A 26,337-nucleotide genomic window follows, 5' to 3' on the forward strand; every position below is an offset into this window, starting at 1 on the left:
CATCACAGTGAAAAGCTGTTGTTTGGTTACCATATGAGAGCTGCAGGTGCCATATTATGTCCCTAAGGACCATGATCAGTCCCATATCTGGCACAGTAAATAAGGGTTCATTCACACGAGAGGCGGTGGGGCGGATTTTGGCAATGAGAGTGACGCGGGGAGCCGCGTCAACCTCTGGTCAAAACCCGGCTGCCACAACCGTCGAGGATTCCCCCTCTGGAGTTGGCTCAAATGAATGGGCCGACCCCGGAGGTTGCTGCCGCCAGGTGGAAGCCGAAGCTCAGCGAGCCATAGAACCCGCCTGAAGAAAGGGCAGCTCACTTCTTTTTTCCATTAGTGGCACCATGCTGGTAGCGGAAAAAAGAAGACTGGTGGTCTCCATAGACCACCATTGTATGGATTTTGAGGTGAAATCCACTGTCAAAATCCGCCTTCTTGCCCCCGTGTGAACTAGCCCTAAACTTCATCCTGTGCTAGAGGAGACATAATCAGGGTTGCCTGTAGGAGGCAGCATAACAAAGTTAATTGGTATCCTGTCCGTGGAGACGGTACTGTACACTGTATACATGTGGCTAGTACAGTATATAGGGCAAATTTGGCTTCTTAGTAAATGAATGGGGGCGTCATTATAGATGGGGCATATGGTATCATTTTATACAGTGAGGATGTGTCTTCACATTTGGTAACTTGCAAGTCTTGGGAAATGTCAAACTGACATCTTGGAAGTGGGATATCTGTGACATCATCCATTGTCAGTAGTGGATGTAATAACATGGTGTTATCTATAGAGGTTTTATCTTGTATTGAAATACAGTCTGAAGTAATTGCTGCAATGAAAACCCTGCAGAATTAGCAATTGCCAGTCTATTATTAGTGAAAACTACAGGATATAGCATTTGTTTAAAATAAAGATAGTGACATGGAAAACTGAAAATAAAATAAAATTCGTAAAAAAACGTGTTTAACTTGTGTCCCCCCATTAGTACTGTATGCTTCTGTGACTGTAGAGTGCTCTGGTTACTTGGTGTGGTTGCCTTATATGTTCCAAAATCAGTAGATGTGGGATATATATCAGCACTAGAGATGAGCAAACACTATTCGAAACAGCCGTTTCAAATAGCATGCTCCCATAGAAATGAATGGACGCAGCCGGCACGCGGGGGGTTAAGCGGCCGGCTGCCGGCAAAGTCATTCATTTCTATGGAAGCGTGCTCTGCGAAACGGCTGTCTCGAATAGTGTTCGCTCATCTCTAATCAGCACTAAAGATCACAGCTAAATAAAAGTTTTCATATAGACTTTTCTATTCTATAGTACTTAGTACGCCGAAGACCATTTAGTACTCTTGTTCCCTTTGCATGTTCACGGAGTGAACGTCCAGTCAGTCTCCTTTTTATTAATATCCACATACTACACGCTTGGTTGAATTGACATCAGGGGAATTTGAAGGCCTTGACGACATCTTGAGTTCTTTGTGATATTCCTCGAAACATTTCTGAACTATTTTTACATTACGGCAGGGAACATTACCTCAGTGAAATGGGCCACTGCCAATATGGAATGCAGCTCCTATGACGGGGTATACTTGGTGTGTACAATGCTCCTATGACGGGGTATACTTGGTCTGTACAATGTATGTCAGTGGTGTGTGTCAATGTAACTTCCATAGGAATGGCAGGTGATGTATATTCTAGAGTCCCTGTTGGCTTCCCCTCTTTTTAGTGCATCCTGGTGCTATCTCGTCTCCAGGTTCACGCCTGCGCTTGAAGGCCGTTTTGGGGTTTCTGTGGATTCCATTATAGTCTATTGGGTCCACAGGTTTCACAGGTGACCGCTTTTTTAAGAGGATTAGGTCCCCAAATGGAAACCTGAATGCAGGTGTGAACTTAGTGTAAGTGAGACAAGCCTGGCCATTAATATGATGTCAGACCAAACAGGTTAGTTTTGGCTCCCGCACACATCAGTAAGCCATGGACGCCCATGACCCCGTTCACCGGTTGTCCTTCCTTGGACCACTTTTGGTAGTAACCTTATACCAGGAACATCGCACAAAACCTGCCATTTTGGAAATGCTCAGACCCAGTCATCTGCCCATCACAATCTGGCCCATATTGACGTCACTCAATTCCTGTCACTTTACCTGTCAGTGGTTTTAATGTTATGCCTGATCTGTATACGTCTGATCATGATACTTACCATCACAATAGCTCAGACGAATTTCTCCAGGAAGGATTGACCCTATTTTTATGGACTATCCAAGAATTTACGGACAGTTGTCTACACTATGGATGTCCTTATGTGCCTCTTTCTGGAGAAGACGTCTCTTCAGCGAGAACTGACAAGCCCTCCTTACGCTACAAGATTTATGAATCATAGACCAGAAAATTGTATTAAACTCATAAAGGATTTCAGCATTTCCACATCCAAAGTTATCTTCTGTCATGGGACCAATGGTCAACAATGCCTCCATTCATCTCTCACTACCATGCGTATAGCCCTAAGGATAAGCCTTCAATCTAGCGTGATTGTGCAAATACGTATACAATAGGATTGTACGGGATCTCTAACACATCATTCAACTTTCCATACAGAATCTGTGAGGAATAGAAATGTTGCATGTTCCACTGTACGCCATATAACTGATGTAGTCTCCCCTAAAAGCAGGAATATAGTGCGTTACAGAGCTATCACATAGAGTGCATACAGGTCAATAGTACAGACCTATAGTATACCTGCACAGTGTCCTGTCATACAGGGTCCATGACTATGCCATATCCATATAGCCATAGCATGATATAACGTCCCCCATATACCCTACAGTAGGGATCAGCAACCTTAGGTAGATAAACTACAACTCCCAGCATGCTCCATTCACGTCTGTGGGAGTTCCCAGAAGAGCAGATCAGATAAACATGCTGGGAGTTATTAGGGCTAGTTCACACGTGAACAAAGGGGCGGATTTTGACAGCGGATTTCGCTTCAAAATCCGCCCCCTTACAATGGTGGTCTATGTAGACCACCGGGCTGCCACTAGCGGAGAAAAGAAAGGACATGCCCTTTCTTCAGGCGGAAGCCGCGCGGCTTCCGCCCCCGGCAGCTCCCTCCTATGTCGGCTCATTCATTTGAGCCGACAGCGGAGGGGAAAGCCGCGACCGCGATGGTCGCGGCAGGCGGTTTTTGACAAGAGAGAGACGCGGCTCACCGCGTCTCTCTCTGTGTCAAAACCCGCGTGGGCAGTTCACGTGTGAACTGACCCTTATAGTTCCCCAATAGTTGGAGTGCCACAGGTGCTTACTCCTGCCCTAGGCATATACATAAACCATCTTATAACACTTGGGTCTGATTCCCATATAATAAATATGCAGGCAAGCAAATAAACAATGTTACAAGTTAAGGGGGCGATCACATCTGTTACAAAATGTTATCAACGGACACTAACGGATCTGTTATAAATCCGTTAAAGGGATCCTATCACTCAGACCCAATTTTTTGTAGGTACCACGTCGGAATAGCCTTAAGAAAGACTATTCGTCTCCTACCTTTCGTCGTCTTCTCCACGCCGCCGTTCGCCTACAATCCCAGTTCTTGTCGGTATGTAAATTAGCTTGCTCGCAGCACTGGGGGAGGGCCCAATGCTGCCAGAGAACTCTCTCCAGCGCTGCCTCCTCTTCTTCAGGAGCGTCATCTTCAGCTTCTTCTTCCAGTGGTGGCTTGTAACTTCTAAGGTCCCGGGCCTTGGGCAGAGCAGACTGCGCATGCCCACAGGCCACAAGAAAATGGCCGCTTACAATACTGTGCAAGTGGCCATTTTCTCGTGGCCTGTGGGCATGCGCAAGCCACCACAGGGAGAAGAGGTTGAAGATGACGCTGCTGAAGAAGAGTTCTCTGGCAGCATTGGGGCCGCCCCCAGTGCTGTCTGAGCGCTGAGGCCAGCCCCCAGTGCTGCAAGAGAGCTAATTTACATACTGACAAGAACCGGGATTGTAGGCGAACAGCGGCGTGGAGAAGACAACGAAAGCTAGGAGAAGAATAGCCTTTCTGAGTGATAGGATCCCTTTAAAAAACCCATTGATCTCAACGGGATTTGATCTGCTTTTGGTTAGTGTCCCTTTTCACCAAACCCATCACAGGTCCGTTATTTTTGTGGGCATAATAAGGCGGGGTGCGGGACTTTTGTGTCCGTTCAAAATAACTTAAGCGCCCTTTATTTTTTAACGTTAACGTCTATGGGTAATGGACGGTTGTCCATTTTTTCTGCATGTGCTCAGAAAGCAGAATAAAAATATAAACAATGTAACGGACAGCAGAAAATGAGTCCTTAACGAACATTAACTGGTACTAACGTGTCCGTTTTCTTAAGTGTATGTTAATGTCAGTCATGATAGGTGGTTTTTTTTTTTTTATGGACCCTATGAGAACGGACATCCAATGGTAGTGTGAACGCCCCCTAAGGCTTCAAGCACATGGACTATAGTTTTGTACCTCAGTCTCGTCTATTCTATTGATAGGGTCCCTGAATAACACAGACTGCATATGGATACCACCTGTGTGCTTTTCCTTTGAAGCCGCAACTGCCAACCCCCCCCCCCCCCAACTTTTCAATACATATCTGTCAAGGGTAGTATGTAAAATATCTGCAATCTCCATTGATATTGTAGCAGCCTCTGCAGCCATAATTGCTGCTATACTTAAAGAGGACCTTTCATCATTTGGGGCACAGGCGCTGAATTCAGTACACTGTCGGCTTTCTAGCGGTATATAAAACCGCCTGTGCCCCGGGTGAAGAGTTACGGTACCGGCATCGTTGTGACAGCTGTAACTGAAAATTGTAGCGAAGTACAATTCTTAATGCGATCACATGCAGCGGTAAACTGCGATCTGTACAGGCCGAAGTGAAAGCTACAGTAAAATGTGCGGATTATCTGTTGCCTTGTGTAGTCGCATTGTAATACTGGTGGCATTTTTCTTATGTAGTTACATGTGGATAGCTCCCATTCGATTTTGCAGTTCACACTAGTGAAACTCATCCCAGATTTCGCTTAAAATCAGAGGAGGGGGCTTTTCTCTCTGATGTTGGAAACCTAGCAGACCCCATTATCTATGGGGTCCGTGGGTTTCCATGTGTAACTGCTTTTTACGCTGACAGGATCTCTGTCTTTTAGGTCCCCATATGGACCCAAAGGACTGAAATCCAAATGCTGGCCTTATTTCTATTAGTAGATTTTCTGCACTGAAATGACGGCCCCATTCTGCAGTGTGTGACCTAGGTTCTAATCTAGATGGTTATAATGTGCTGTAGAATGTTCTCCAAGCTTCCACAGTCCACAATATGTCATCCATGGCTGCAGAGAACAGAATAGACAAGGCTGCATGTACAGGGGATAAGGCAGGGCTGAGGGGATGACACAGGACAACCAGGGGGTGGGGGCAGATGTCGCTTGGGAAAGCAGGGGAGGGGGAGAGTCTGGACTGGGGGAGGGGAAGGAACGCGGAGGATTCTGGGAGCAGGAAGAAGAGCTGAGCAGCCGGAAGGACACGATGCTCCCCGCTCTCCGTCAGGCGAGCCCCCCGCCGGCAGCTCGAAATGCCCGGGACACGGACAGCTGAGACCCATCGCCGGTGAGTATCGGTTTCTAACTTGGGGCCGGGGATCGGGATTGGTGGCGGCCGCTGCCGTCGCCGCTCCCTGGGAGGAGGGTGTGCTATTCTCAGCCTCCCCGGGGGGAAGGTGGGGGATGGACGAGATCGCTGCTGCTGCTGCTGCTGCTGCTGGGTGACAACGGATAGGCCGCAGGCTTGCTCGGGGTTTCCTGTTCGCAGCTGCGGCGCAGGCCTGGAGCTGTGTGACTCGGCACCTGCCCCGCCCAGACATCGCTCCCTGCCCGCTCTCCCTACTCACAGGCCGTCTGTTTACAGCAATACAGCGGGCCTCGGCCTGTGCAGGGAAGGAGAGGAGCGGTGGCCTATAGCAACCAATCAGACGCACGCTTTCATTTTGTAATCTGCGCGGCGGCTATGAGAGGTGTAATCTGATTGGTTGATTATCCATTAGTCCGGGTGTGCTGGGTGTGGAGCTGCGGGTTTAGTGATGGCCTCCCCCTGCTGTACAGCTCTAGGGCAGTGCCTGGCAACACGGGGAATATAAACAGACTGTGCCACCGTGTATAGCGGCCGATCAGACAATGTGAGCCAGAACTGCTATAATTATTCATCACGTAGGGTGATAAGTCACATGACCACTAGGAGAGTCTAGCAGCCAATCACAGCTCAGCTCTCATATTAATACACTCTGCAAACGAAAGCTGTCCTTTGATTGGTTGCTATGACAAAGACAAGTTTGTGTTGTATACAATGTAATAAATCTTCCTGCTTGTGTTGCTGGTTGTTCTGATTACGGCTTCAGTTGCCATTGCACATATTTTGCTATATCTGTAGTACTTTGGGATCTGCCTACAACAGATGGATTTCTGAATTAAAAAAAAATGTTGTCTAAGGCAACCAATCAGAGCGCAGCTTATATTTTTCAATTGCCCTGTAGGTCATGAGAGATCGGCTGTGATTGGTTGGCTACGGTAACAAAAAGGTTTTGTGTTTTTGTAACTAGATATTTTTGGAAACCTCGATGGCTAACCCCTGTTTAAATATCTAATAGCTACGGCAATGTCTGGGCTGTGTTCATATTTGCATCGGAAATCCTAGTTTTGACAGATCCATCAGCCCCTGCCCAAAAAACGGACCTATGGATACAAAGTGACGCGGGGTTCACACCAGCGCTTGTATTATGTTCGGGGATTCCGTCCCCCTTTCTGCATTTTTTGTCCTTTTCATGCGGAAACCACATGGACCCCATTATGGTCTATGGGGTTTGTGGATTTCCTAAGGTAACTGGTTTTTTATTCAGATTAGGTTACCATTCGGGACCCCACACACACACACACACAGATCGGAATCTAACCTGATTGTCGACCGTTCGTAACTGTCCGCTATTGATTTTTATTGGCAAACGCCATGAGCGATCAGAAGCAGTAAAGATTCTTTAATTTATAATACAAGTGATTCCTATGACATCTAATAACTCTTCAATATCTATAATTGTATGGTATAATTATTTTAATTACTTATTTTCCGACTCCGCAGCCTGCATGTACAGCTTTTGTTCTCCGTCTTAGGCCGTCCGTCTGCTGGCCAATGTCCGTGATTGAACGGCACGGGCGGTCAACCGTGTTCCAGCTGTGCGTCCGTGGCCCCATTCATTAAAGGAATAGGAGCGTGGAAGCATGGCCGCAAAAGCGGACAGGAATAGAACTCATCCTGAGTTTTGCAATCCAGCCTGTCGGCCCACACATTGATCCGTGTAATACACAGTCATGTACGTAGGTCGATAGCAATGAATGGGTCATTAGGAAAATCCCAGATGGCGCACTGACCTGGCCCACAGTCGTCTGCAACCAAGTTCACATCTGGCTAGAGACTTCATTGCAGAAACTGCTGAAATTCAGTAGAGAGAAAAGTCCTGCACAGAGAAAATGGCAGACTCCATTATAGTCAATGAGGTGGGCCAGTGTCCGTGTGTAACTGCTGTTTTAGCGGTGCGGCTTTCCATCTTACAGGTCCCCCAGTGGGCACATATTGCAAAAACTCTACGTTTTACATTACCTACACAGCGGATGGGATTCTGGGACAAATACTTGTCTAGACAAAGGTGTGAGCATTAGGATATCCCTTTACTGGCACTAGGAGAGACTATTTGCAAGGGCAACCAGTAAAAAAAAAATAAATAAATTTTTACTGGTTGCCCTTACTGGGGTTTTTGTTTGTTTTCGGCCACATACTGAGGCTGTACATGGCGACCGAACAATAGCATGCACCCAAATCTTTTGTTCTTGTAGGACTGGTTATTCTGGCTACAGTTGTAGCTTATTAAGGGGTCATTCAGTATAATTGTGCAGTGGGAGATAAGCCATCATTCACATTAGCGTTTGGATTCTGTCCGGGAGAGTCCACATGGGGACCCACCCGAACGAAATACCAAACGCAAGTGCAAAGCGGTGTGCTGTAAAGGCGCACGGACCCCATAGACTATAATGGGGTCCATGTGCTTGGCGCATGATCTCCTCACAGAACATGCGGAGAGGAAAGTAGTTCACAATCTACTTTCCTCTCCACATGTTTAGTGCGGAGATCGCGCGCCAAGCACACAGACCCCATTATAATCTTTTTTTTTTTTTTTTTTCGTGTAGATTGTGAGCCCCACATAGAGCTCACAATGTACATTTTTCCCTATCAGTATGTCTTTTTTTTTTTTTTTTTGGAATATGGGATGGAAATCCACGCAAACACGGGGAGAACATACAAACTCCTTGCAGATGGTTTTATGCCCTTGGCGGGATTTGAACACCAGGACACCAGCGCTGCAGTGCTAACCACTGAGCCACCGTGTGGCCCCCTTACCCCATTATAATCTGTGGGGTCCATGTGCTTTAACTGCACAGTGCTTGCAGCTGCGTTGGTATTCCATTTGCGGGGGTCCTCATGCGGACTTCCCCGGACAGAATCCACACGCTAAGGTGAACCAGGGGTAAGGGTTAATGCACACAACCAAGGGGGATTGTAGAGGTCAGTTTCAAGTATTATGGAGTATGTCCTATCCAAATCCATGAAAATGGAAAATGATGGGACCACACAATCTATGTAAGATGGCATCTCAGTGACTTCTGGTACAAAATCTGAACCCCCTTGTGCTGCACACTTGGTGAATGTTGCGTAATGGTTTTTTTTTTACTGATACACAAAATGAACCGTGCATATGGCCTAGGGTTCGAACAAACACCGGTTAAGAACCATTCCTTTAGAACAGTGGTAGGGAACCTTCGGCTCTCCAGCTGCTGTGAAACTACAACTCCCAGCATGCTCCATTCACTTCCATGGGAGTTCCAAGAACAGAAGAGCAAGTAGGCATGCAGGGAGTTGTAGTTTTGCAACAGCTGGACAGCTGTACGTTCCCTACCCCTGCTTTAGAAGGAGGGAGACACCTAAGTGTTGCCTTTTTGTTTACCGTTCCCTTCTAAGTCATTCTGGTCTATGGCTTAAAAAAAAAAAAAAAAACCTCCAGCAAATCTGCTACAAAAACACAGCTTTTTCACACGTTGTGGCCTCATCCTGAGGGTGTACTTGGAAGGTGCATTGGGGAAAATGCTGGTTGTCTGATTGGTTTTTGGAGCTTTGCACCATCTTAATACACCCTAATATTATATTCTCATGGCCAAGCCATAGGTTTCCCAGATATATGTTGGATCTCTGGAGTAATCGGTTTATGGGTCCATTGGTTTGTTCATAGCAAATTTGGTTCACGTAAACCGATGCGAGTCTCAGATCTGTGAAAAAATAGCATGTCCAAGTTTTCTTTTCCGGATACCTCATGCTTGAGAATCCTGGTGGTGAGAATAAACTCTAAGGCTAAAGTCATAAAGTGCGGACACGCTGCAGAATTACGACCGATAAATTCAGCAGGGTATTCTTCAAACTTGTACAGCAAGAAAGCATCCAGAATTGTATAGTTTTGCAATGGCTCACCTGTAGCTTTCGTAATTCTGTTCCCTTTTCTAACAAATATATTGTCACAGATTTATTTAATAATAAATGACCCGATAGTTGGCAGGCACGCCTGATTTATAAAGGGGCTGTTTCATAGATCAATGTGTGCCTGTGTGCCAAAATGGAAATGCATACTAGTCCGTACGTGGTGCAGGTTTTCGGCATCCCCCAGCCCACCTTGATCCTCACACTTACGTGGAAAGTGTCCAGAGTGGCGTCAAACGGCGTTGTATCTTTAGCATGTGAGAGGGTTGTAAAGGATAAGATGTGACACATTTTCACACAATTGTGCTAAAGAATTGACATAGATGTGTTAATAAATACACACACATCACATGACTTATCCTGTAGGTAGGTCATACAGTTTGAGACTAGAAATCCCCTTTATATCTGGTGACAGGTTCTGTTCTAACCCCTGCAGCATGACTTAGATACTTCTCTTACTGAGACTGAAGATTTCTTTAACACAGGGAACTATTTACATCTTGTCCTATGAAAGGGAAACCTTGGTGTCCCAAATTGTTGGTAGTGGTGATATGCACCATCAACCTTCTGTATAGCGGGATCTTCGCACTAACAAGGAATTCCTGCTGTGTCACTCGATTTTGTGACAATGGTTGTTAAGTAACAGAGACATTCTGGTCTCCGCACAGCAAACATTGGTGATTCTCAGGGGATTCCGAAAAACACCCTAACAAATACTGATCGCTTCACAGATGTCCATGAGTATCTGATCTATAAGGCCCGGTTCATATCTGCATTTGGGCCATTCCGGTCCCCTGTCCACATGAAGAATTTGAGGCAGCCTTTTTAACTCTTATGCACCTTGCCTTGTTATTTGCAGGGCCATGTTGTACCCGTAGGTGCGTTGTTTACCCCACAACAAGACTCTCAGGAGGAATACGTCAGACTTCCTGATCGATGACACAAGGAACCAGCATTACTTTCTTTGGCGATACCAATCGCTAGATTTTGGGCGTGACTTTGAACTAGGATATAAGTACGGGCGATTTTGACTGTCATCATATTGTGATCTTGGAAATTTCCAGGTACACAGTATAGGGCCCCACCCTTACTACGTAAAAAAAACCCCCTTCCTAACATATATGTAAAATACAGAATATATATATATATATATATATATATATATATATATATACACACACCACTGACCCGATTCTGCACAATATATAGTGCAAGAGTATTTATCCTACATCATAGCATAATACAAGTGTCATTTTTGGTTGTGTGACCGATTTCTTGACCATAATGGCCTTGTAGCCCCTCCCTTATATTGTAAATGTCATGTCTCCTGCTGCAAATGAGGTGACATAATGTTGTACTCTTATTTTGCACTTAAAAGAATTATGCTACAACAAGAATAAGGTAAAATACCTGATCTGTGGGGGTCCAACCACTGAGACCCCCACTGGTCGTTCCAAGCCTCCCCCCCGTTATGGTTTTAGCCTGACCGCATTGTCTCTTGCTAAGCTTGGTGCTGTACTTCAGCTATCACTGGCACCTCCATTTGAGTAAATGGGAGCACAAGTTCAACCAAGCAACATGTCTGCATTCAGCCTGGATGCGGAAATCGCAACGGGAGAAGAGACATCCCCCCCCCCCTTCCTGTTATTGGGATGAATGGGAGTTTCAGTGGTCAGACCCCTACCAGTCAGGTATTTTTTTTTAGGTATGTGGTCATGTTGCAATCTGCAAGTTGTCGCACCACCATTGCCCAGCTAGATTCGCGATATTTGCTATATTAAATTTGCGTAGCCAAATCATTGCCCTGCCCAGACCTAATAATAGTTATGTAGAAATCTAGCAGGGAGGGTTCTCTATTGTGGTCACAGCACCCTGCATCTCACACCACCACCACGTTGACTATTTCGTAGGTGCAAAAATGTAACGGGATGATTTGTAAGGGTTGCTGTATCTCTGACACAACATGGCAAATTCATCATTACGTAGCGGAGTGATTTTGCAGCCCACATTTAGCACAAGGCTCTTTCTTGTACCAAACATGGACCTCAATCGGTGGTTAGCACTGCAGCCTTGCAGCGCTGGAGTCCTGGGTTCGAATCCCGCCAGGAACAACATCTGCAAGGAGTTTGTATGTTCTCCCCGTGTTTGTGTGGATTTCCTCCCATTCTACAATGACATACTGATAGGAAAAAATGTACATTGTGATCCCTATATGGGGCTCATAATCTACAAAATCTACCTCAAGCCCTGCCCAACATGTTGCCCAAATTTGAGGGCAGGGAGGGCCGAGGCATCTGCTCCTCAGGTGGACAGATTTATTAAAACACGATCCTGGTGTAGATTTCCATTCGTGTGAAGGTGGACAGATTTATAAAGAGGCCTCAGCCTCTTCTTAAATGTCTCAGCCACTTGGGCTGTTATTAAGACTGCCATACGATACGCCCGTCTTAATAAATTTGCCCCACTGTATGTGCTAATACAATGTCATGTTCTACCATATTACACTCATTACCATCAGCCATTTTGTCCCTTTATTATAAACAAGACAGCTATGGCTCCTCATGTTGTTAAACCTATGTTATGAGGGAGTAGAAAATAGTCACAAGCTTGTCAAAATTGGGCACATTACATGATAATTTTGGCGCAGCTCACTAGGCATGTTGCACACGTTGTGACTACCAGACATTGTCTTTTGGCAACAAATATTGTATTTGCGTCTGAAAGAGCGGGGAGGGGGATGTCTAAAATATCACCCAACTTGTAGGTTCTGACAGAAAATTGTACATCATGTGAAATTTGCCAAAAATACAGATATTATTTTCCCCTTGCCTTGTTGCAGTAATGAAATGTGACTTGTGGAAAAACCGCCTCATTTTCGGGTTTTACATTGCGGTGCGTTGTGACTTTTTACCTGTTTTGAGGGAAACTTATGTAATTCTGTGGCTGGGTGATGACTTCCGTTTTGGACGCTGAGTCAGGTTGCTATTGTGGTGATGTCGTGCACGTGTTCTGCCTGCCATTGTGACAAAAACGTGAAGAGGGGACTTCTGGATGAGGTAAAGCCGCCGGTCGTCTTCCTCTTCTATGTTATGCACAGGAGGGGGTGGGAATGAATCCGTCATCATGTGGTGAGGCCGTGCAAAATAAATCACTTGCAGGATGGTAGTGCAGGTAAAGTTTTTTTTTATTTTTTTTTTATTTTTTTAACTAATTTTTATTGAATTTTCAAAAGTTTTAATAGAATTATTTTTTTTGTCTATTTTATTTTTTTGTTGTATTCTTGCAACAAAACGTGCAACAAACACCACAAAAATAAAAACTTGATGCTCCCCCAGGCCCTCACTCTATCACCTAAGCATCCTGGAACTGCAAAGACTCCTCAGTTCACAGTACCAGGGGCTGCAATGAATGTAAGAATTGATATGCACCTAGTAGTGAAATGCTTAAAAATAAAATTTACAAACATTTTTATACACCCATACAGGACAGATGCACTACAGATATCTGCTATGGTGTTAGCAAATCTCATCCACACGCAGCAGATGTTGACCTGTGATGTGGATAGCATTGAGAAATCTGTAATCTGTGCTTTTTGCTTCTCATTCATTGCAGAGACTTTCCTTCATGTGAATAGACCCCCATACAAAAATATTCGAAATCGGTCACACTCCTGTGCGTCTGCATGGAGAAGTGGCGAAGATTTCCTTATAAATGTGATATAATGTCAGGCCGAGGCGCCCCCTGCCTACCTGCTCCGTCCATATTTGCACAAGGCGCAGAACGGGATGTGGCGCAAGAAGGGGTCTGCTACAGTATAATTTGGTTATGCCAGAATACTAGCGTAGACGGATTAATAGATTTCCCCCAATCTGGTTTATCAGCGGGTTCTTAGTGCCGTGAGTTCCGCGGAAATATAATTTGCAGCAAGATCAAGCAGGACGCTTCCTGTTTTTGAGCGTGCTGGAAAAAAAGAAGTGTCCCTCACGGTCTCCCATTAAAAACAATGGAATTCCCCTGGGATTTGGAGCTGATTTTTTTTTTTTTTTGAGGCGGAATCTGCCTTCATGAAGCAGTTTTTGCTCCTCAATGCTCCCAAACCAAACATTGGCCTGGATAACTAACATGAATTACATTATTTGCAACGTCTGAATCGGAACGATCAGCCCAGAGGAGGTCAGCAAACATAAAAAAACAGTGTTAATCTAGGTTCATTCTAGTGTTGCGGTTTCCGTTCTGTGGGGCCACTGAAAAACGGAAACTGAATCCGCTTGACAAGCGGTTACCTGTGAACCTCATAGATTGTAATAGGGTCCTAGTTTTCAAGCGGGATAGAGAATGTAATCCCCAAATGGTCACCAAACGCAGTTGTGACCGAAGCCTCCTGGGCTCCAGCATGGCGCCATGTTTTCTTCACTATTACTGACTGATGTTGGGGACCAATTACAGGTTTTAGCCGTCCCTGACGTCAGTCAAAAGAGAACAGGGATCCGCACTGGAGTCCAGGAGAGGTGACAGGGTTTTTTTTAATGTTTGATCAACTCCCCTAGGCGCCCAGTCATTCCATACTAAATTGCCTTTCGAAAGTTTTGAGACGAATCTCGCAAGGTATAACCAACTCCCATTCGCGCTGTTAAAGAGGCGTTACCTGAATAATCACCATTAATCATAATTAGAGTAAAATACCTGATTAATCACTGTTTTAGGTCATCGCCCAGCCCTACTAAGGCCTTATGTGCACAATCGAATGCCCAAGGATTTTCAGATGGGGAATGGAGTCCCCCTTTCAAGTCAGTGGGGGGCGGAGGGCACTCAGATATCATTTGATAAACCCTAAAATTGCCTCTCGGCCTGCACACTCGGTCGTGTACATGGGACCTAATTCATTAAATAGCCTGTGATTGAATATGTACGGTAATAATAATTGTATACTTGTACCGTCAGGCCCTCATTCGTTTGATCAGTATCTGTAATAGGACAACCCCTTGAAGTGTCCTGAGAAAACCCAGTCTATTTTTTTTTCTCCTAGGGGTTGCAGTTCTTTTAGGAAGTAGTTTACAGTATACTAAATGGAAGACGTAATTAAGAGTCAACATGTCTCCCGCTGATAGAGGACGTAACAGAAGTGATGAGTATGAGTGGGTGATTCCTATGTGCGTTTACATAATGAAGACTACCGGAATAACCTGAATGTTGGCTTATGGTAATGGCAGCCTTACTGTATGGCGGTTTATAGACTGAGAGAGGTTTGGTCATCTGTCGTTACAACACACATTATTCAGCCCAAATGGCTGACTCTCAAGGGCTGTAATGGTTATTCAGACGCTGTCATTCTCCTTAACTTGGGTCAATTATACGCAAATTTTCATTATCCAGTGGTGACGGCGACAAGTCATACAAGGTTGTCGTGATGTGGATGTGTGTGTTAGACTTAGACCTCGTGGACATGGTCGACCATGCAGACCAAAGCTCTTACGATGAAGGGTCCGGCATCCCTGAAGAAACAATCTCCCCTCCAATTGAAATCCATGGAGGACAGAAGGCGCTAGACCTTATCAAAGTGCATTCTGCTATAAAATTGGCCCCTTCGGCCTGCACATTTGGTCATGTGAATGTAGCCTAAGTTATTTCTAGGTCGCTCGCATACAATGTCTGCACAGCAAGCGCTGCAATCTAACATGGAGACCGGTGAGGTGCCGGATTGTCAGACCAGGCCGTGGTAGGAAAGTGTGTGTAGCCTAAAGGGGGTTGATCTACTATAGACACTTATCCTATGTCCCAGGAATAGGTGTTTGACCACTTTGGACCCCCGGCCATCACGAGAACGGGGACCTCAAGTTGCCCGATGGAGCATTGGTGTGCGAGCATGGCTGCGCCATTCATATGGGGAAATTGTGGGCCCCGTTCTTGTGATTGCCAGCAATCCGAAACCTATATCCTGTGGCTACTGATCAATGGCTCACTGTAAGTTTTAGAACATTTTTATCTGTACAATCCTTCCCTGTAAATAGAGTTTAGGTCAATTGTATACCATAAACCTGTACAGGTAAGAGGCCACGTGACTTAAAAATTCACTATTGTGTCGAGAAGAGTCACTGACAAGGAAACTTTATTTTTCTTCTTATTTTAGCTTCCCTGTTTGCGGTAACCAAGAAGTTATTGTGCCGTCTTGTCCTCTGACCAGATATAGTCACATACCGTACAAAGCAGCAGCGCAGCTTATTACCAGGATGATGGCGACTTGTGGGGATTGTCCTCACCAGGGACTCACATTTAAGGGGGCCTAAATGTCTCCCGAACCAATAATAGTGCTCCATAGGGGCCTTTAATAGCAGCAGAAACCTATCTTTATGGCCACAAAGTAAATGTACAGATCCGCCTCAAGTGCATTGGAGGCGGGGCTTGATTTGCTCTGATAGAAACGTGCTACAAGTGCAACGTGGGTGGATCTAATAGGCAAATCTGGCCTATTGGATCCACCCACGATGCACTTGTAGGCTGATCTGTATATCTAGAAATGAGGACCATCTCTACATTGTTTTAGCCACAAAGGTTTCTGCTACCTGTAAAGGCACCTTCATGGCACTTGTGTAGGTTTGGGAGCAATCCTGGACCTGACAAACTTCCTTTTAATAGGACTAGGCTGCAAAACTAGACACAGCCTCTACAAAATGTATGGCGCTGTAAGCAATGAGGGGACACGTCACTTCCCGGGTTTGGGAGCAATCCTGGACCTGACAAACTTCCTTTTAATAGGACTAGGCTGCAAAACTAGACACAGCCTCTACAAAATGTATGGCGCTGTAAGCAATGAGGGGACACGTCACTTCCCGGACCTGTTATCCAATATCGCTGACCTATCCTGAGGTTAGACCATCAATATTCTGGTTGTAGAAAGCCCCTCTAACAGTCAGGAGTTTGGCGACTACTACATTTCATATGGGCTTGTCACCCAGCTATCCCAAATTTCACTGCCATCCAATATATTTGATTGGCGAGCACTTTGTTGGTAGTGGGCCCAGTTCACATCTGTGTTTGGGCCAGTTCGTTCGCCTCTCCGTATGAACTATACAGAGAGAAAAGTCTTTAAAGCAGCATTTTCTCTGTGCGGAAACCACATGGACCCCATTATAGTTTATGGGTACGGGGGGTTCCTTAGCTATCCGCTTTTTTATACAGATAGGTTTCCATTCGGGGCGTCCCCAAGCGGACTCCTTAAACAGAAAACAAAACGCAGATATTAGAGAAGAATATCATTAGTTATTCTTGGGTCGTGAATGGCGCCCTCGCGTCTGCCTATCTGTTGGAGGATTAGAACAACGGATCGGCAGACGACTACAACAGAGATCTCCTATGGAGCCCATTAACTGTGAAGGGATCTGTTGGTCGTCCTTGTAGACTGAAACCACTGGGGCGTCTTGATCATTCGAGTTCTCCCCAATCCAGTCGGGGGCCATTATAAAGACTGGGGTAGGAAATGCCAGTCTTGATCATTTTGGGTCTAATATCGTGACTTCTATTCGCCGGTGATTTTTCACCTCATGTATATTTTATTACCCTCCAGTATGGCTCCTATACCCTCGGTGTCTTGTCACTTCTCATGTATTATGCATCCATACATTGTGGTTTGCACAATGATGGCAATACAAAAAAATAAAGGAAGACTAAATATGCAACAAGCAATTTTGAGGGGGCGGGAAAAATAGTGGGAAGAGAAACTGCACGAGGGGAGGGGGGAGCGGTGTTGTGTATTGGCATCTGTAACAATAGAAACGCAACAAAAACCGGAGCACGCTTCTTACTAGGGACCACGCTGCCACCTCCAGCCTCGGCTCCCAAACCTGTCATGTTCTGTACCTACTGCTGGGTCTCCCTCCTAAACTATTTCCCCTCCCCCCACTCTCCATGTGAATTAACTCTTCGCATTCCTCCAGCGTTAACCACCACATTATTACAGCTCACTTCCTCTTTTCTTGAAAGAAGCGCTGCCCCTTTAAGGAGGGCGTTGCGAGTAACTTGCAGGAATGAGGAAGCGATGCTGAGAATACAGTAAGTTTGGAACACACTGAGGTGCTCGCAGGCCCAGGGAAGGGACTGGATTTGCCCCCGCCGTGAGCTTGATGGAGGGGCCAGAAGAGCGGTGAGTGGATCTGGCGTCATGCACTGGGGGGGGCTGCGGCTTCCCTGTACACGGTGGGCAGCTTGTTGTCATGTCTGCAACGTTGGGTGTGTGGGATATTGTGTAACCTCTGACAGGAAGAGCTGGGTTTTCTCTGGCTGCATTGTATAGGGATTGTATTGTGGGAAAGGCTTGAGATTCTGTTTATTGGCTGCAAGTTCCGTGGTGTGCTGCGTCTGCCCGGTCCTCCAGATTACGAGGAGCGTTGCGGCTCCTGTGGTGTGTACAGTAGATGCCGTATGACAGCTTCTACTCCTACACGGTTTTATATGAATCGCTGCATTGTGAGCTAGTATTGTGCTCCCTAATAAGTAGTTAGCTCTGATCGCTCGCGTGTGAGGGCGCCGTTTGCCCCACATCACACACGGGTGAGAAGTGTCTCCTGAATCTTTGCACCCTTGTAATGTTTGTGGGCACAGATCACAAACTTAAAGAACGAAATTCTCTTTCGGACGGCTCATGGCATGTTGACACGCAGCGAACACTGGCTTATGGTGATATTTGTCATGGAGGTGCTCCTGTTTACAAGGCTCATGATCCATTCGTACGACGATGTGTAATTGGCGCGGTAAAGGTTACGTGTCTTATGTGCTGTCTGTTTCCTAAATGGCTATTAAATCTCTTTGTATGATGTATGTGGGTCAGGCGCGCGTCTTGTCGCTCAAATTGGGACAGTCATTGTTTCTTGTAAATGGGCCGGAGCAGAAAATCTTTATAACGGTGGTGAATATTAAAGGGGTTGTCGGACGCCTGACACAAATGAGACTTAGAAATTATCAGAATAAATAAAAACCTAATTTGCCTTTTACCGGTCCTCTACTAGCGCGGGCTCCTCTTACCGGTCCTCTACCAGCGTGGGCTTCTTTTACCGGTCCTCTACCAGTGCTTGCTCCTTTTACCGGTCCTCTACCAGCGCTTGCTCCTTTTACCGGTCCTCTACCAACGCTTGCTCCTTTTACCGGTCCTCTACCAGCGCTTGCTCCTTTTACCGGTCCTCTACCAGCGCTTGCTCCTTTTACTGGTCCTCCACCAGCGCGGGTTCATCTTACAGGTCCTCCACCAGCGCGGGCTCCTTTTACCAGTCCTCCACCAGCGTGTGCTCCTTTTACCGGTCCTCCACCAGCGCGGGCTCCTCTTACCGGTCCTCCACCAGCGCGGGCTCCTCTTACCGGTCCTCCACCAGCGCGGGCTCCTCTTACCGGTCCTCCACCAGCGCGGGCTCCTCTTACCGGTCCTCCACCAGCGCGGGTACCTTTTACCGGTCCTCCACCAGCGCGGGCTCCTCTTACCGGTCCTCCACCAGCGCGGGTTCCTCTTACCGGTCCTCCACCAGCGCGGGCTCCTCTTACCGGTTCTCCACCAGCACGGGCTCCTTTTACTGGTCGTTTTCCTCTTCTAGCTGGTCCCCTTTTTCTTAAAAAAAAAAAAAAAAAAAAAACACAAACCAAAAACCTGTCATTCTGTTGATGGCCAAAGGGGCCCTCTCTTGGTTACCATCATGAGGTGAATTGAGCCCTAAGGCTATGTTTGGTGTTTACCCACGGTGTGCACAGACCCTTAAACAACAGTTGTCCTGATGGAAGACTCCTTAGGCCTGAATTTAATGGTGGGTGTCACAAGGAAATAACCTGTTTTTTTGTTAAATGACACATTTTTTAAGAATTTTTTTTTTCTTTTTTAAACAATCCAAAAAAACAAAGTGCTGAATCAGAGTTTTTTTTATGGCCACTAAGCCTAATAATAGACTAAAACTTTCCAGCAGTCTCTTTAGCTACATCACAAACCTAATTACAATAGAAGATAACACCAATTAACCTATTATTACTTCCAGTGTTGACAATAGCTGATGTTGCCCAGTGTTGACAATAGATGATGCTGCACCTTATCTATTCCCTGTCCCCTGCTTGGAGCATGGCTAGACCTCATTTAGTCGGCTGCAGACTGCTGCTATATAGTATCACTAATGCTGTGTGGAGCAGAGGAGAAGCTGAGGAATGATGGCCGCCCCCTTAATCCTATACCGAAAACAGAATTAACAAATCTTATCAATATCAATCAGAAAATAAAAACTGATCAGAAAAAATAGTCATGTATTTCACTAATTAAAAAAAATCGTCCATATATTCCTATTAAAAGAGGACCCTTCTTCTTTTAGGCTGACACTAGGTTCACACCTGTGTTCGGGTTTCTGGTTTTTGGGTCCGCTTGGGGAACAGAAGAACATAAACCTAATCCGCTTAAAAAGCGGTGATCTGTGGAAACTTGCGGACCCCATAGACTGTAATGGGTCCACCCTGAAAAATGCGGAGAGAAAAATCCTATTTGCACATTTTTTTTAAGTGGATTCGGGGGCAGAAACCCCCAAACAGAGAGCTAGTGTGATTCTAGCCTATGTGCACATCTATGGACTCCGGCAGTTCGTTGACCATAATGGAGTCCGTCAGATGTCCCTTATTTTTTTCACCAAAAGCTGGACGGGCGAGACTTTTTCAGGGCTCGTTCACATCTGCGCCCAGGTGTCCGTACTTGAGGTTTCCGTTTCCAGCCTAAAACAGAGGCAGGAGACGGAAACCTGCAGGAGTCTTTCTCACCCTTTCATTTGAATGGGTGAGAGAGATGTTCAGCCGTGCGCGGCGGTGAGCGTTTTGCGCTCTCCGCCACGAAACCGGGTTTTATAATCCGGACACAGAGTCGGACATGCAGTACTCTGTGTCCGGATAAAAAAATCCGGTTTCACGGCGGGGAGTCTAAAACGCTCACCGCCGCGCACGGCCGGACCCGGTCTGTGGTTTCCGTCTTCTGGCATGCAGAAGACGGAAACCATAGAACGGAGACCCTGAACGCAGGTGTGAACCTAGCGTCATCTGTATTTTTGAAGACACTCTCTGAGGTGAACTTGGCCTTAGTTAATTACCTGCGTGCCCATGAGTTACAATTCTGGTCCATGTTTTTGCTTCCACGTTGTCCCGTTCCTCTATTATTTTTACTAGAAGTTTATGAATGCGTACTATTACAAGGTAATTCGTGACATCCAGGATTCAGTTTGTTCGTACATTTCCAGGAGGAATAGCAGAGGAACGACCTAAAGCAGACTGATAAGAAAAGATGCTTAAACCGTATAATTTTATGATTTCTGCCCCGGATTTGAACTCTGCATCAAATAAAAAGGAGGTGATGTCTTCTCTTGTGGTGGATAGTCACTCATGGGTTAAAGGGGTTTTCCATGAATATAACTGTATTTGGATTTGTAGATGATTAAAAGTGAAACATTTTTGCAAATATAATTTAATTAAAAATTTTCAGAGTTTTAAAGATTTTCTCCAATCGTTTTAGCGGTGACGGATCTGTTGTTTTATTCCATTGCCAATGGATATGACCATAAATGCGGGAACGTTCTGTGGTCTGGGACATATCCGATACCCAACCATGATGTTTTTATTGTGGCCGGGTTATCAGGCAGGGACACTACATGTATAAGAGGATATCCCGGCCCCTGGCAGACCTTAGAAAGTTCCTGTGTTCATGCCTTTACATATATTATATACTAGCAGGAGAACCCGGCTTTGCGCCGTTATATTTAATGTTTTGTTTGTGTAGTGGCCCCATAAGAATTGCCCAGTTTTGCACTAGTGTATTTTCTATGTCGATTGTATGTGTGTGTGTCCATAAGCGTCATGTGTATCTCGGTTTGGATATCTGTGAAAAACCTGCAATCAGTTGTTATGGATACCTGGAGAAAAGTTGTGTGTATGTGACCTTGTGTTAGTGTCATCCACAGCGCCCTGTCCCTTTAAAGCTGACATACAGCAGTGAAGAAAAATGGCTGGGTTGCTATGGAAACCTGGAGTAAAGCTCTGTGTGATACTGTGTGCTGAGCTTTGTATCTAATCCTCCAACATTATACTGTGTGCTGAGGTGCACATCTAATCCCCTGACGTGTGGAACTGTGTACTGAGCCATGTATCTAATCCCCTGATTTGTGTATCTCAGTTTAGATATCAATATTTGATTGTACATGTGGAGTGACCGTGTGTGTTGCAGTTGGAATATGAGTGAAAGACTTGCAGGTTTGTATTAGTTAATGGGGGCCATTGTATTGGGAATACTGTATCTCCGAAACAGTACGTCCAAGCGAGTTGGGGCCTCGTCTTAAACCTTCCCAGACACCTGATGTACCTTTCTGGCAAATTTGGTGAAGATCGGTCCAGTCCTTTAGTCGCGCATAAAGAACAGACAGAAGACAGAAACTCATTTTTATAATTCTGCAAATGTACCTCAAATTTTTCAATCCGCCATGTAAATGCGACATTGCCTGTCTTGCTAGTTATGGAGCTAACAGATTCGGGCCCATACGTGTAATCTTAGGGGTTCATACAGTAAGACTCTATGGACTAGCAGGATGTTACCTGTTCTTTTCCATGTTGTTATCATTGCGGTATCCGGTCATTACTAGAGATGAGCGAATACTATTCGAATCTCTAGTTTCTCCTATGGAATTTTTCCTGGTTGTAGATTTCCTATTGCTCCTGTCATTGGGCCGCGTGCACACTGCAATTATTTCTATGATCGCTCGTTTCAGGACGAGTCCTATCAGATATGTAAACTCCGAATTAGCCAACTTGTCTCTCGGTTCTGGCATATTTATCATCTCTTGACTGTGCACTATTAGGAAGTATTACATAATGGCCGTCCGTGATTCCTGTACCCGCGCTCCCTAGTGAATACTGGTGACTTCACCAGCTTTCCGAGTCCATACAACTGGTGACCAATTAAAGGGACCCCCCAAGTCTGTTTCCTCTGCTTTACCCGTGTCACTGTCTATTCCTCCCTGTTATCGGCTATTTCAGTCTCCAGTCATGTTTATGAAGGGGTTAAAAGTCCAGCTAATTCCCCCCCAGTCCCCCTAAACCTTTGCATACATCCCCGTGGGAGTTATAAGCAGGGGTGGGGGGTTTCTCCCATACGTAGTGCGGTATAGACGGCAGTATTTGGGTGTGGGCTGTGAATTCCACACTGGATTTATACTAGTTGATGCATCATGTCAGCGGCATGTGACTCTCCACAACTTGCCCACCTCAGGCAAAGTTTCTCATCTCTTCCTTGAGCGGTTGTCCCTTCTTAGCATTTCCAGTTTCTACAGTCATTTGGGGTAGAAGGGTTAGGATTAGTGATGAGCGAGTACTATTCGAAACTCCAGTTTCGAATAGCACGCACCCATAGGAATGAATGGACGTAGCTGTCACGCAGGGGGCTAAGCGGGCGGCCGCCGGGAAAGTCTGCATGCCGGCCGCTTCCATTCATTCCTATGGGTACGTGCTATTCGAAACTGGAGTTTCGAATAGTACTCGCTCATCTCTAGTTAGGATGTGTTCCCACGAGACTGAAACCCTGCAGATATTACAAAAATGTTTTTGAATTTTTGATGCAACTTTTGTTGCAGAAACGCTGAAGGTCCTTTGCACTGCAAAAGGTGAAAATTTGCAGTATAGGATTTACTTGCTGTATAGACAGAATCTACGCCGCAGGTCAATGCCAGTGCAGCAGTGATTCGATCTCAAGGGAACCCTCCCTAAGGCTTGAGTTCACACGCGGATTCCGCCTCAAAATCCTGACCTCAAAATCGGCTCCCATTGAAATCAAAGGGGGCCGGTCAGTTCTTTTTTCTCGGGTGCGGTTTGTTCCGGCTCCCAGGGAAAAAAAAAGAAGTGACATACTCATTCACCTCACGACATCCGCCTGAAGACTCTCCCTCCCGACTAGACCCATTCATTTGGGCCTAATACGGAGCGGAGTTCCGTGACTGGACCGGCATCCAGTCGCAGCTACCGTTTTTTTTGGTCCTCCGCCTCAAATTCACTTATACATGAAAAAATGACGGGGTGACTGCTGCTTCTGCATAGACTGTCACATGGCCATTTTTAAAATGCATGGGGGGAAATTCGTCCTTCCCTGTATTCCAGTTTTTTGGCATAGCGGGATGGTATTGACGCGCAATAATTCCCTCATAAGGCTGCGTTGTCTCTCTGTTCCGGATTCCATTCCCCTCGTCACATTTTTCACCTAGAAACCGGGTGGACTCCATTATAGTCTATGGGGTCCACAGATTTCCTAAGGTAACTGCTTTTTTAAGCAGGTCAGTTTTGCATTCGGGGGCTCCCGAGCGGAAACCAAAACGCCGATGTGGACCAGGCCTAAGTTATGAGGTAAATTTACACCGATCCCCACCTGCCGTACATTTCTATTCCCATTCGAGGATATCCAACAGATTTATGAAGAGGCCGCATCCTAATAAACGACATAGTGACCAGACCTCAATGGAGTCTCCACGTGAGACTGATACGATGTGGAATATGTGTGTGGAAAATTTACAGCATTTTATAGTAGTCGCAATGTAGATAAGGCCGGGGAATTGTGACCTAAACCAAAATCTCCATTAGTCAACATTTTACCTCAGTTATGATTAGTAGTGACTGTATAGACCGCAGGAGTAGGTGTTGGGTGATGGGTCAGGTCATGTTAATCCGCCAATGTTTTTGCATTGACTGCCATTGGCTCAGAGTATTACAAATGGCCGCTGGGACTACCAGTTTGCTGCAGGTGATGATTCTCGCCAATGAAAATCATAGCTTTGTATCTGCGTTACGTCACTCCAGACTACGATCGCCCTATGGAGCGGCCATTTGCTTCTATAGGATTCAATCTCCCTTTGTCCTCTGCTTCCATCTTTTCCCTTGGGATTTGTTTTCTCTTTGCGCTGTAGGTTGGATTTTTGTTTAGAACTAAAAGGGCAGCTTATTACAATATTGTCCTGTTAAAGGGGTTCTATATAGAGAAGGGGGGAGGAAGCAGCGCCCCACCTGTCCACAGGTTGTATCTGGTATTGCAGCTCCATTGAAGTGAATAGAAGTGAGCTACAACACTAGACACAAGCTATAAGAAAGCAACTGTACTATTCTAATCCAGGGCAAACCCTTCAAGATAATAATAAAGAAACTCACAAGAATTACATAAGATTCAGGGAGTCTAGTTTTAGTCTTTGGGCTAAAGTTCATTCGGCTTTGGTGGTCGCTGTGACTAATATGGGTCTGCAGTTTGGGCATGTGCTACGTTCCTACTGGCTTCTATATTTGGCTGTCCCACGTGCCCCCGGTGTCACTGGCGCTCTATTCTTAACCGTTTGTAAGGCGACCTTTATCGCCCACGGGGTCACAAGATATGTATGTCATTTCTGTCTGGGGATCTATTACTGGTGCCGAGCTTCCGTCTATGAGTCATACAAAGCACGTGACCTATTTTATTATTTTTATGTTTTGGTTTTTTTCTCGTCGGCATCTTCCTTCTTTGATGACTCGCTTTAGCAGTGTGTGAACTGCCAGGAGTTAAGGGGTTAATGAGGCAGGGTGAGGCGCGACGCCTCCTTTTAGATATCGTGAAACCAGAGCAATTGGACATGTACGTTACATGTGTCGCCGTGAGTCATCCCTTGAGTCAAGCTGGCAGTTTGTCAGCTAAACGGCGGTGGCGGCGGCTCACATCGTATGGGTGGTTATAGAGCCCGGGCGTCCTTTGATCTGCGGCCTTGTTAGTTATATACGGTATTATAGTAATACATCGGGATTACAGGGGTTGCAATAACCTCTGTGAATCATCATTTGGAATAGGTCTTTATGCACTCGGGGTTACTCTATAGGTCCTCCCGTTTTGCGGGTTTTCATGTATCCTGATCCAGACTGGGTCAGATGGATCCTAAGCAGAGGTTTACAGGGTTATCACCTATAGGTGGCACTACAAAACGGTTTCTTCCTTGCAGAGGAGCTATTTTACATACTTTTCCCAGGATGCATTGCACTGGGGACTCTCCTCAAGGAGGAGGATCAGTATCTTTTATGAGGCCACGACTGCAGGTAAAGGGGTTGCTTCAAAAACCGGTCTCCTACTGTGTGGACACTTATCCCATGTTATGCGTATAGGGGATAAGATTCATTTATGCTTCTACCTCTATATAACCCCATATTTAAGCGTTTCCTCCCATCTTTTGGATGTCCCTGTGGAGCCGCCTCTATGTCGCAATGTTATTTCCACATCCTTAGGCCTGGTTCACATCTGCGTTCGGTATTTTGTTTGGGGACCCCCCTGAATGGAATGCCAAACGCATTGACAAGCGGTGAGCTTATGAAAGCACACGGACCCCATAGACTATAATGGGATCCGTGTGTTGTCCGCCCGAGTCATACGGAGAGGAAAGTAGTTCATGAAGTCTTTTTCTCTCCGGATGTTCTGTGCGGAAAACACACAGACCCCATTATAGTCTATGGGGTCCGTGTGCTTTCATAAGCTCACCGCTTGTCACTGTGTTCGATGCTCTGTTCGGAGGGTCCCTGAAAGGAATACCGAATGCAGATGTGAACCGGGCCTTAGACTTAATGGAACTTAAATCTTATGTCCTCAACTCTGAGTTCTAGGTTATAAGTGGGTTTTTTTTTTAACTCAAAATAAATGTTTTCTGAAGACTGTAAAAGGGCATTCCCTCTGTCTACGTGCTTTGGCCAGTCACTGATGTCATCTTGTGACGTCATGTTCTGGT

General features: G+C 45.7%; 1 protein-coding gene across 5 annotated transcripts in view; it reads left to right on the forward strand.

Annotated features, from left to right (window-relative positions):
- The first annotated feature begins 5,501 nt into the window (after nucleotides 1-5,501).
- Nucleotides 5,502-26,337, forward strand: part of RC3H1 (ring finger and CCCH-type domains 1) — a 41,671-nt gene continuing 20,835 nt past the window's right edge. For 4 of the 5 annotated variants that reach the window (XM_075287094.1, XM_075287097.1, XM_075287098.1 and 1 more), the window contains exon 1: nucleotides 5,502-5,617. The gene's annotated coding sequence lies outside the window, so the exon portion shown is untranslated. Of the gene's footprint in view, nucleotides 5,618-17,608; nucleotides 17,715-26,337 lie in introns of those variants that run through there. The other variant, XM_075287095.1, reaches the window with a different exon arrangement.

The sequence above is a fragment of the Leptodactylus fuscus genome, chromosome 9 (assembly GCF_031893055.1).
Source record: "Leptodactylus fuscus isolate aLepFus1 chromosome 9, aLepFus1.hap2, whole genome shotgun sequence".
NCBI classification, from domain to species: Eukaryota; Metazoa; Chordata; class Amphibia; order Anura; family Leptodactylidae; genus Leptodactylus; species Leptodactylus fuscus.